This window comes from Panulirus ornatus, chromosome 63 (assembly GCF_036320965.1).
Source record: "Panulirus ornatus isolate Po-2019 chromosome 63, ASM3632096v1, whole genome shotgun sequence".
Taxonomy (NCBI): Eukaryota; Metazoa; Arthropoda; class Malacostraca; order Decapoda; family Palinuridae; genus Panulirus; species Panulirus ornatus.
Window position 1 is genome coordinate 24,986,218 of NC_092286.1, and position 12,687 is coordinate 24,998,904.

Consider the following 12,687-nt stretch of genomic DNA (forward strand, 5'->3'; position numbering starts at 1 on the left):
CTCGCGAGACCTCGCGAGAGATAGAGACACACGCACGCACGCACGCACGAAGAGACACACGCGCACGCACGCACGTGTGAACCCCCGTTCATGAGACGATGCTGGGGTAAAAGGGTCAGTGAAGGATGATATGGGCGCACCAGAGGCCGTCTGCCATGACAGGTACTACCTGCCGTGGCAGGAATGATTCGGTGTCGTGGAGAATGATACGGTCGCACCCACAGCTGGGCAGGAGCGAACCGGCTAACGACGTCAATTACCTAGTTCATTGGGGGGGGGGGTCTTCCACCACCACAGGGGAGGGGGACTGAGAGGGGGGGTCTCTTTCGTACCACAGGGGGTGAAGGGGACTCCAAACCCTGGGGGAGGGGGGGGGACTTACTAGTACGGTTAACCAAGTGATCTTAAGGACGCCTAGCGGTGCACGGGTGAGCGGTCCTGACTGTGACGTCATCACGAGCCGCCCGGCCACAGAGAGTCGAGCACGGCATGGGTTCGAATCCTTAGTGGAGCAGTCTTGTCCACGCCCAGCTCAAGGGCTGTTCATCCACAGACCTGGCAGTGCTACCAGACTTGGCTGTCTATATATATTAAACCAATCATGCGTCTGTTAAACCACCCAGGCAGGCTCACACTAAAACAACCATATGTATGTATTAGACCACCACTCGTGCCTTAAGGGGTCCATTAAACCAGCCACGCCACAGCATTAAACCACCCAGTGGTTATTGTTCACTGAAACAGACAGACATGTAATTAAACCACCCAGTCCTGAGTGTCCACTGAAACAGACAGACAGACAGACAGACATGTAATTAAACCACCCAGTCCTGAGTGTCCACTGAAACAGACAGACAGACAGACATGTAATTAAACCACCCAGTCCTGAGTGTCCACTGAAACAGACAGACAGACAGACATGTAATTAAACCACCCAGTGCTGAGTGTCCACTGAAACAGACAGACAGACAGACATGTAATTAAACCACCCAGTGCTGAGTGTCCACTGAAACAGACAGACGGACAGACATGTAATTAAACCACCCAGTGCTGAGTGTCCACTGAAACAGACAGACAGACAGACAGACAGACATGTAATTAAACCACCCAGTGCTGAGTGTCCACTGAAACAGACAGACAGACAGACAGACAGACATGTAATTAAACCACCCTGGCAGGTTGTTTTTTAAACCAAAAACATAACTTTAAACAAAAAATTACGAAAGTTTGGAATTCAAATTTTGCTCAATTCATCCTATTTCTAAAAAGATTTAATCCTGTTTCTATGATTTGATTTTGAAAAGGAAGGTCCCCTTTTTTGGATTTCAAGTCATCTATTTCTAAATGTCTTTGTCAAATTAGCCATCTCATCTGTTCTAATGAGATGTCGTCTCTCTCTCTCTCTCTCTCTCTCTCTCTCTCTCTCTCTCTCTCTCTCTCTCTCTCTCTCTCTCTCTCTCTCTCTCTCTCTCTCTCTCTCTCTCGTGTGTGTCTATCATTATGCTAAGCTTAGAGCAAGTGTATCCTTATGTTAAGCTTAGAGTAAGTTTATTATTATGCTAAGCTTAGAGCAAGTGTATTACTATGTTAAGCTGAGAGCGAGTGTATTATTATGTTAAGCTTAGAGTAAGTTTATTATTATGCTAAGCTTAGAGCAAGTGTATTACTATGTTAAGCTTAGAGTCAGTTTATTATTATGCTAAGCTTAGAGCAAGTGTATTACTAAGTTAAGCTTAGAGCGAGTGTATTATTATGTTAAGCTTAGAGTAAGTTTATTATTATGCTAAGCTTAGAGCAAGTGCATTACTATGTTAAGCTTAGAGCGAGTGTATTATTATGTTAAGCTTAGAGTAAGTTTATTATTCTGCTAAGCTTAGAGCAAGTGTATTATTATGTTAAGCTTAGAGTAAGTTTATTATTATGCTAAGCTTAGAGCTAGTGTATTATCATGCTAAGCTTAGAGCGAGTGTATCATTATGCTAAGCTTAGAGCAAGTGTATTATGCTAAGCTTAGAGCTAGTGTATTATCATGCTAAGCTTAGAGCGAGTGTATCATTATGCTAAGCTTAGAGCAAGTGTATTATGCTAAGCTTAGAGCAAGTGTATTATCATGCTAAGCTTAGAGCGAGTGTATCATTATGCTAAGCTTAGAGCAAGTGTATTATGCTAAGCTTAGAGCAAGTGTATTATCATACTAAGCTTAGAGCGAGTGTATCATTATGCTAAGCTTAGAGCAAGTGTATTATCATGCTAAGCTTAGAGCGAGTGTATCATTATGCTAAGCTTAGAGCAAGTGTATTATGCTAAGCTTAGAGCTAGTGTATTAGGCTAAGCTTAGAGCTAGTGTATCATGCTAAGCTTGAAGCAGATGTATTTAGCAGTATGTACATATGGAGATGTTTACTGTAATATCGCCATCTGTCACATATGTTAGGAAAGTTAAAGTCTATTGACAATTTATGTAATCTTACTGAAGCTTTCTGTAATATTACTGAAGCTTTCTGTAATCTTACTGAAACTTTATGTAATATTACTGAAGCTTTCTGTAACAGTACTGAAGCTTTCTGCAATATTACTGAAGTTTTCTGTAATATTACTGAAGTTTTCTGTAATATTACTGAAGCTTTCTGTAATATTACTGAAACTTTCTGTAATATTACTGAAACTTTCTGTAATATTACTGAAACTTTCTGCAATATTACTGAAACTTTCTGTAATATTACTGAAACTTTCTGCAATATTACTGAAACTTTCTGTAATATTACTGAAACTTTCTGTAATATTACTGAGGTTTTCTGTAATATTACTGAAACTTTCTGTAATATTACTGAAACTTTCTGCAATATTACTGAAACTTTCTGCAATATTACTGAAACTTTCTGTAATATTACTGAAACTTTCTGCAATATTACTGAAACTTTCTGTAATATTACTGAAACTTTCTGTAATATTACTGAAACTTTCTGTAATATTACTGAGGTTTTCTGTAATATTACTGAAACTTTCTGTAATATTACTGAAACTTTCTGCAATATTACTGAAACTTTCTGCAATATTACTGAAACTTTCTGTAATATTACTGAAACTTTCTGCAATATTACTGAAACTTTCTGTAATATTACTGAAACTTTCTGCAATATTACTGAAACTTTCTGTAATATTACTGAGGTTTTCTGTAATATTACTGAAGTTTTCTGTAATATTAAGCTGTTTTACAATATTTCAAAAACACATATGATATCACTTATCAGACCTCTTTAGTAAGAATTATACTTAATATACTTAATATACTTAAGACTTATAACTTATATACTTAATATACTTAAGACTTATAATATACTTAAGACACAAGTGAGTCTGTGCACTTATTCACCATCTCTTGATCAGACTCACGTGAATATATCGACACTCATGTCTTAAGTGTAAGTGCGTTACGTAACACTTATTATAAGTGTGGGTTGAATGTATACTTAAACATCACACATGGTTAGCTGGACATTCTTCACCCTCGTGTAGATAAGTGTACTTAAAAACTCGGGTAGAGAAAAGTATGCTTAAGTGGGTAAAAGTATGTTTAAGTGAGTAAAAGTAAGTGTAAGTAAGCCATTCTTAAGTATATGTCACACTTTTCGCGCCAGTGTTTTCAAAAGATCAGGGAAGCATATATATATATATATATATATATATATATATATATATATATATATATATATATATATATATATATATATATATATATATATATATTCCCATTTTTAGAAAGTTGAAAAAAAAAAATACAAGGAGGGGAGGATTTCTGGCCCCCCGCTCCCGTCCCCTCTAGTCGCCTTCTACGACACGTGAGGAATACGTGGGAAGTATTCTTTCACCCCTATCCCCAGGGATAATATATATATATATATATATATATATATATATATATATATATATATATATATATATATATATATATATATACATACATATATATATACATACATATATATATACCCCGGTATACCACATCGTTCCAATTCACTCTATTCCTTGCACGCCTTTCACCCTCCTGCATGTTCAGGCCCCGATCACACAAAATCTTTTTCACTCCATCTTTCCACCTCCAATTTGGTCTCCCACTTCTCCTCGTTCCCTCCACCTCCGACACATATATCCTCTTGGTCAATCTTTCCTCACTCATTCTCTCCATGTGACCAAACCATTTCAAAACACCCTCTTCTGCTCTCTCAACCACGCTCTTTTTATTTCCACACATCTCTCTTACCCTTACGTTACTCACTCGATCAAACCACCTCACACCACATATTGTCCTCAAACATCTCATTTCCAGCACATCCATCCTCCTCCGCACAACTCTGTCCATAGCCCACGCCTCGCAACCATACAACATCGTTGGAACCACTATTCCTTCAAACATACCCATTTTTGCTTTCCGAGATAATGTTCACGACTTCCACACATTCTTCAATGCTCCCAGAATTTTCGCCCCCTCCCCCACCCTATGATTCACTTCCGCTTCCATGGTTCCATCCGCTGCCAAATCCACTCTCAGATATCTAAAACACTTTACTTCCTCCAGTTTTCTCCATTCAAACTTACCTCCCAATTGACTTGACCCTCAACCCTACTGTACCTAATAACCTTGCTCTTATTCACATTTACTCTCAACTTTCTTCTTTCACACACTTTACCAAATTCAGTCACCACCTTCTGCAGTTTCTCACTCGAATCAGCCACCAGCGCTGTATCATCAGCGAACAACAACAGACACTTCCCAAGCTCTCTCATCCACAACAGACTGCATACTTGCCCCTCTTTCCAAAACTCTTGCATTCACCTCCCTAACAACCCCATCCATAAACAAATCAAACAACCATGGAGACATCACACACCCCTGCCACAAACCTACATTCACTGAGAACCAATCACTTTCCTCTCTTCCTACACGTACACATGCCTTACATCCTCGATAAAAACTTTTCACTGCTTCTAACAACTTGCCTCCCACACCATATATTCTTAATACCTTCCACAGAGCATCTCTATCAACTCTATCATATGCCTTCTCCAGATCCATAAATGCTACATACAAATCCATTTGCTTTTCTAAGTATTTCTCACATACATTCTTCAAAGCAAACACCTGATCTACACATCCTCTACCACTTCTGAAACCACACTGCTCTTCCCCAATCTGATGCTCTGTACATGCCTTCACCCTCTCAATCAATACCCTCCCATATAATTTACCAGGAATACTCAACAAACTTATACCTCTGTAATTTGAGCACTCACTCTTATCCCCTTTGCCTTTGTACAATGGCACTATGCACGCATTCCGCCAATCCTCAGGCACCTCACCATGAGTCATACATACATTAAATAACCTTACCAACCAGTCAACAATACAGTCACCCCCTTTTTTAATAAATTCCACTGCAATACCATCCAAACCTGCTGCCTTGCCGGCTTTCATCTTCCGCAAAGCTTTTACTACCTCTTCTCTGTTTACCAAATCATTTTCCCTAACCCTCTCACTCTGCACACCACCTCGACCAAAACACCCTATATCTGCCACTCTGTCATCAAACACATTCAACAAACCTTCAAAATACTCACTCCATCTCCTTCTCACATCACCACTACTTGTTATCACCTCCACAATAGCCCCCTTCACTGAAGCTCCCATTTGTTCCCTCGTCTTACGCACTTTATTTGCCTCCATCCAAAACATCTTTTTATTCTCCCTAAAATTTAATGATACTCTCTCACCCCAACTCTCATTTGCCCTCTTTTTCACCTCTTGCACCTTTCTCTTGACCTCCTGCCTCTTTCTTTTATACATATTCCAGTCATTTGCATTATTTCCCTGCAAAAATCGTCCAAATGCCTCTCTCTTCTCTTTCACTAATAATCTTACTTCTCATCCCATCACTCACTACCCTTTCTAATCTGCCCACCTCCCACGCTTTTCGTGCCACAAGCATCTTTTGCGCAATCCATCACTGCTTCCCTAAATACATTCCATTCCTCCCCCACTCCCCTTATGTCCCTTGTTCGTACCTTTTCCATTCGGTACTCAGTCTCTCCTGGTACTTCCTCAGACAAGTCTCCTTCCCAAGCTCACTTACTTTCACCATTCTTCTCACCCCAACATTCTCTCTTCTTTTCTGAAAACCTCTACAAACCTTCACTTTCGCCTCCACAAGATAATGATCAGACATCCCTCCAGTTGCACCTCTCAGCACACTGACATCCAAAAGTCTCTCTTTCGCGCGCCTGTCAATTAACACATAATCAATAACGCTCTCTGGCCATCTCTCCTACTTACATACGTATACTTATGTATATCTCTCTTTTTAAACCAGGTATTTCTAATCACCAGTCCTTTTTCAGCACATAAATCTACAAGCTCTTCACCATTTCCATTTACAACACTGAACACCCCATATATATATATATATATATATATATATATATATATATATATATATATATATATATATATATATATTAATATATATATATATATATATATATGCCTTTTCTTTTTGCAGTTTTTCTAAACTTGGAAACGTAAATCAAACATGAAAATAATGACAAATACATTAGATGAATTGTAAAACAAGTGAACATTATAACAAATACGTTAAATAGGTTGTGGAACAAGTGAACATTAGAACAAACACATTAGATAGCTTATAGAACAAGTGAACATTAGAACAAACACATTAGATAGCTTATAGAACAAGTGAACATTAGAACAAACACATTAGATAGCTTATAGAACTAGTGAACATTAGAACAAACACATTAGATAGCTTATAGAACAAGTGAACATTAGAACAAATACATTAGATAGCTTATAGAACAAGTGAACATTAGAACAAACACATTAGATAGCTTATAGAACAAGTGAACATTAGAACAAATACATTAGATAGCTTATAGAAGAAGTGAACAGTAGAACAAATACATTAGATAGGTTGTAGAACAAGTGAACATTAGAACAAACACATTAGATAGCTTATAGAAGAAGTGAACATTAGAACAAATACATTAGATAGGTTGTAGAACAAGTGAACATTAGAACAAACACATTAGATAGCTGATAGAACAAGTAGACATTAGAACAAACACATTAGATAGCTTATAGAACATGTGAACATTAGAGCAAACACATTAGATAGCTTATAGAACATGTGAACATTAGAACAAATACATTAGATAGCTTATAGAACATGTGAACATTAGAACAAACACATTAGATAGCTTATAGAACAAGTGAACATTAGAACAAACACATTAGATAGCTTATAGAACATGTGAACATTAGAACAAATACATTTCACGTACCTTTTAATTACACTTGGTAAACTTATCTTTGAAACACCGTACTGTTATGTTCTGCAGTTCCCATAAGAATATGATTGCCACTGGAGTTTTTCTAAGTGTTCTTCTTATGCACAGTGTGTGTGCGTCCTTCATATATATAGTGAGGGGTTAGTATATAGGTCATATATGAAGGGAAGTTATAGCGAGGGGAAGTTGTGGAGGAGGGAGCGGAGCGCGCGAGACAGACTCACAACACACTACCTTGCTGGGGCGAGTCTGGCCCCACACTGAACACACGTGGCATAGCTTCACCCACCCACCCACCCACTCACCCACTCACCCGCCCACCCACCCACCCTCCCGCCCACCCGCCCACCCACCCTCCCTCCGCATACCACTGCTGTGCCAGTCTGTGCCACTGTTGTGATATGCCAGTCTGTGCCACTGTTGTGTCACTGCTAGTCTGTGTCACAGCTGTGATATGCCAGTCTGTGTCACAGCTGTGATATGCCAGTCTGTGTCACTGCTGTGATATGCTAGTCTGTGCCACTGTTGTCATATGCCAGTCTGTGCCACTGTTGTGATATGCCAGTCTGTGCCACTGCTGTGATATGCCAGTCTGTGCCACTGTTGTGATATGCCAGTCTGTGCCACTGCTGTGATATGCCAGTCTGTGTCACTGCTGTGATATGCCAGTCTGTGCCACTGTTGAGATATGCCAGTCTGTGCCACTGCTGTGTGATATACCAGTCTGTGCCACTGTTGTGATATGCCAGTCTGTGCCACTGTTGTGTCACTGCTAGTCTGTGTCACAGCTGTGATATGCCAGTCTGTGCCACTGTTGTGATATGCCAGTCTGTGCCACTGTTGTAATATGCCAGTCTGTGTCACTGCTGTGATATGCCAGTCTGTGCCACTGTTGTGATATGCCAGTCTGTGCCACTGCTGTAATATACCAGTCTGTGCCACTGTTGTGATATGCTAGTCTGTGCCACTGCTGTGTGATATACCAGTCTGTGCCACTGTTGTGATATGCCAGTCTGTGCCACTGCTGTGTGATATACCAGTCTGTGCCACTGTTGTGATATGCCAGTCTGTGCCACTGTTGTGTCACTGCTAGTCTGTGTCACAGCTGTGATATGCCAGTCTGTGCCACTGTTGTAATATGCCAGTCTGTGCCACTGCTGTGATATGCTAGTCTGTGCCACTGCTGTGTGATATACCAGTCTGTGCCACTGTTGTGATATGCCAGTCTGTGCCACTGCTGTAATATGCCAGTCTGTGCCACTGCTGTGTGATATACCAGTCTGTGCCACTGTTGTGATATGCCAGTCTGTGCCACTGCTGTAATATGCCAGTCTGTGCCACTGCTGTGTGATATGCCAGTCTGTGCCACTGTTGTGATATGCCAGTCTGTGCCACTGCTGTAATATGCCAGTCTGTGCCACTGCTGTGTGATATGCCGGTCTGTGCCACTGCTGTGTGATATGCCAGTCTGTGTCACTGCTGTGTCATACCTGTCTGTGCCACCAGTGAAGGATTGAGTTATCACCAAATACACACCCTTCTCAACACCCACACTACATTAACTACACCTCAGCCCCTTTGACCTGGGGTCAGGTCAAAGGTCACGCCAGCGAACTCGAGAGTGTAGCACACTGTGGCTTTACGCTATTATTTCCCTTAATGGTAGAAATAAATAAGTTACTGATATTGTCTTATAGAAATAAATAAGTTATTGATATTGCCTTATAGAAATAGATAAGTTACTGATATTGTCTTATAGAAATAAATAAGTTACTGATATTGTCTTAAAGAAATAAATAAGTTACTGATATTGTCTTAAAGAAATAGATAAGTTACTGATATTGTCTTATAGAAATAAATAAGTTATTGATATTGCCTTATAGAAATAAATAAGTTACTGATATTGTCTTATAGAAATAAATAAGTTACTGATATTGTCTTATAGAAATAAATAAGTTACTGATATTGTCTTATAGAAATAAATAAGTTACTGATATTGTCTTATAGAAATAAATAAGTTACTGATATTGTCTTATAGAAATAAATAAGTTACTGATGTCTTTCGTGAGAATGGGGCAGACCATCGACCGTTTTCTATGCATGTGCATATCTCTTCTCTCAGCTAAAGAAAACGGGGTGTGGTTAGACATCTCAATCCAAGAAACTTTTAGCATTTAATCATAAGGAGTTCCAGCTCAACTCCTCTGTTTTTATCCTTCGTTAATTAAGAATAATTACATCCGGGTCGTTAAGACCTCCTGTGCTAATTGCTTTGTGGGTTAGGATGGTCGTTCGTCGTGTGGGGGGGGGGGGTCACAATTCCCCCCCAAAACACAGGGGGGAAAGAAAACGGTATGTCACAGCCAGGTATGGCTACAGGAAATAAAATATCTACTTTATTGATCTGGTTATTTATTTTTTTGGAATTTGAGAATATTTCTGTTTATATATGTTAAGTTTGAAAGGCAACCTGATCTAGTAATGTGTATGGATGTGTGTGTGTGTGTGTGTGTGTGTGTGTGTTGGGGGGGGAGGGGGTGTAATGAATCGATATATATGGATGATTCAACACTCAAAGCTTCAGCTGGTTTCGAAGCTTCCTGAACGCAACCGTGAATTAGATTACAACATTGTCAGGTTTATATTCCAATGTTGTGTTGACCATTTACAATTGGGAAGGTACTTCTCCTACACACCCTGGAGATTCATGAACTACTACTGTTTGGGAATACGTAATTAGTGATACATTTTGAGTCTATTAGTGATACATTTTGAGTCTATGGTTCATTGTTTGGTAATAGCCATGATACACATGTAGTTTGGTCTGCCATAAAGGGATTGGAAGGCCTCTCTCTTGGCCAGATTTCAACACTGAACACTTGCTTGGATTATTAGAAAATTGATCAGTCCTTGTGTGGATTAATTACTGATCATACAAAGGATTAACTCATCCCTGGATGGAGTGCTGCTCTCACATTTGGAGTGGTGGTTCTATATATATATATATATATATATATATATATATATATATATATATATATATATATATATATGCATAAATGAGTCGAGTCGAAAGCAATCCAATGGATCATCTCTCCCAATTTAATCTCACACCTTAATCCCCTTTGCCCCTAGTTGCACTGCTCACTATGTTCTCTCTCTCTCTTCTACAGATATTGCTGCGGTTTCTGCACCCGAGAACTGGCTGCCTGTGTGCCCCCCCTGCAAATAATTAACTGTGGGGTGCGGCGCGCCCCTCTGACGACTCAAAGGTAAGTCATTCTCAAGTTTGTTTCTTTTCTTACAGAGCTCAACTCTAGAACGCAGTGCCCTTCCCCATGTCTGAACGCATTGCCCTTCCCCATGTCTGAACGCACTACCCTTCCCCATGTCTGAACGCAGTGCTCTTCCCCATATCTGAACGCACTACCCTTCCCCATGTCAGAACGCACTGCCCTTCCCCATGTCTGAACGCACTACCCTTCCCCATGTCTGAACGCACTGCCCTTCCCCATGTCTGAACGCACTGCCCTTCCCCATGTCTGAACGCACTGCCCTTCCCCATGTCAGAACGCACTGCCCTTCCCCATGTCTGAACGCACTACCCTTCCCCATGTCAGAACGCACTGCCCTTCCCCATGTCAGAACGCACTGCCCTTCCCCATGTCTGAACGCATTGCCCTTCCCCATGTTCGAACGCATTGCCCTTCCCCATGTCTGAACGCATTGCCCTTCCCCATGTCTGAACTCATTGCCCTTCCCCATGTCTGAACGCACTGCCCTTCCCCATGTCTGAACTCATTGCCCTTCCCCATGTCTGAACGCACTGCCCTTCCCCATGTCTGAACGCATTGCCCTTCCCCATGTTCGAACGCATTGCCCTTCCCCATGTCTGAACGCATTGCCCTTCCCCATGTCTGAACTCATTGCCCTTCCCCCATAGCCTTTCTTAACAGCGTTCGAACTGACCCCATTTTGAACGTCAGGTCGTATGCGTCCAATGGAACTGATCGCGTGTGAACTTCGTGGTTTCTTCCCGTCTTCGGCCCCCCGTGTGACCAAGCCCTAGCTGATCATCATGAGGGGTAATGACCCCGTTACGAAGTCCCTTTTTGAATTGAGTTGCGTCGTTAGCAGCAGCGGAATGGCTAGCGAAACGATCGTTACGTTACCTTACTACCGATGACGTCACGGAATGACCACCACACAAACAACCCCCTCCCCCCTCTCCCACCCCCACCCCCACGACGAGATAAGTGGGTCAACCCACAGTGGGTTCCCCATTAGCTGACGGTGTGGGGGTGTGTGGGTGTGTGAGGGTGTGTGTGGGTGTGTGTGTGGGGGTGTGTGTGGGGGTGTGTGGGTGTGTGGGGGTGTGGGGGTGGAGGTGTGTGGGGGTGTGTGGGGGGTGTGTGGGGGTGTGGGGGTGTGTGGGGGGTGTGTGGGGGTGTGTGTGGGGGGGGTGTGTGTGGGGGTGTGTGTGGGGGTGTGTGAGGGTGTGTGTGGGGGGTGTGTGAGGGTGTGTGGGTGTGTGGGGGTGTGTGGGTGTGTGTGGGGGTGTGGGGGTGTGTGGGGGTGTGTGGGGGGTGTGTGTGTGGCTGTGTGGGGGTGTGTGTGGGGGTGTTGGGGTGTGTGGGGGTGTGTGTGTGGGGGTGTGTGGGGGTGTGTGGGGGTGTGTGTGGGGGTGTGTGGGGGTGTGTGGGGGTGTGTGTGGGGGTGTGTGGGGGTGTGTGTGGGGGTGTGGGGGTGGCGAGAAAGCCTCACCGCCCACCACGAACCATGTGTGGGGGAAGGTATTCGACTGCCCCAAGTGTGGGGGGGAAGGAGGAGGGGGGAGGGGGGGTTCTACCGGGGGTGGGGGATTGTGGGGGAGTTGGGGGTGGGGGTTGGGGGGGGTCCTCCGCGTAAATGTTTGGCGGCGGAAGAGTTTTTCGCGCGCCAAATATATATATATATATTGGCGTTCATGTGTAGCCCCGTTGCTTCTGTTGATCTGTTGGCTGTCTGTTTACCTGTTGGCCATCCACACACACACACACAAAGGAGGCTACAGACTTTAAACTTCCCCCATCTTGGAAGGTTAAAAAAAAGAGAAGAGTAAGGGGTGACTTGATCAACATAGCCTCTTCAAGTTTCTGAAACAGATGAACAACGCAGAGAAGGGAACAGTAAACACACAGAGAACATAACACGAAACTGAGCACGAAACTTTTGGGTGGGAAACGATGACGTCATTAACTACTTTTGTGGTGTAAGAATGGTGGATGATGAATTGGACTGAGGTAACCCAGTAACTATGTATTGGTCGTACGTGGATTTAAAAGGTTA

The 12,687-nt window shown here is 42.2% G+C and overlaps 1 protein-coding gene across 2 annotated transcripts in view; it reads right to left on the reverse strand.

Annotated features, from left to right (window-relative positions):
• Positions 1-7,607, reverse strand: part of LOC139745890 (dipeptidase 1-like) — a 126,908-nt gene extending 119,301 nt beyond the window's left edge. For both annotated transcript variants that reach the window (XM_071656538.1, XM_071656537.1), the window contains exon 1: positions 7,354-7,607. The gene's annotated coding sequence lies outside the window, so the exon portion shown is untranslated. The remainder of the gene's footprint in view (positions 1-7,353) is intronic.
• Positions 7,608-12,687: the final 5,080 nt, after the last annotated feature.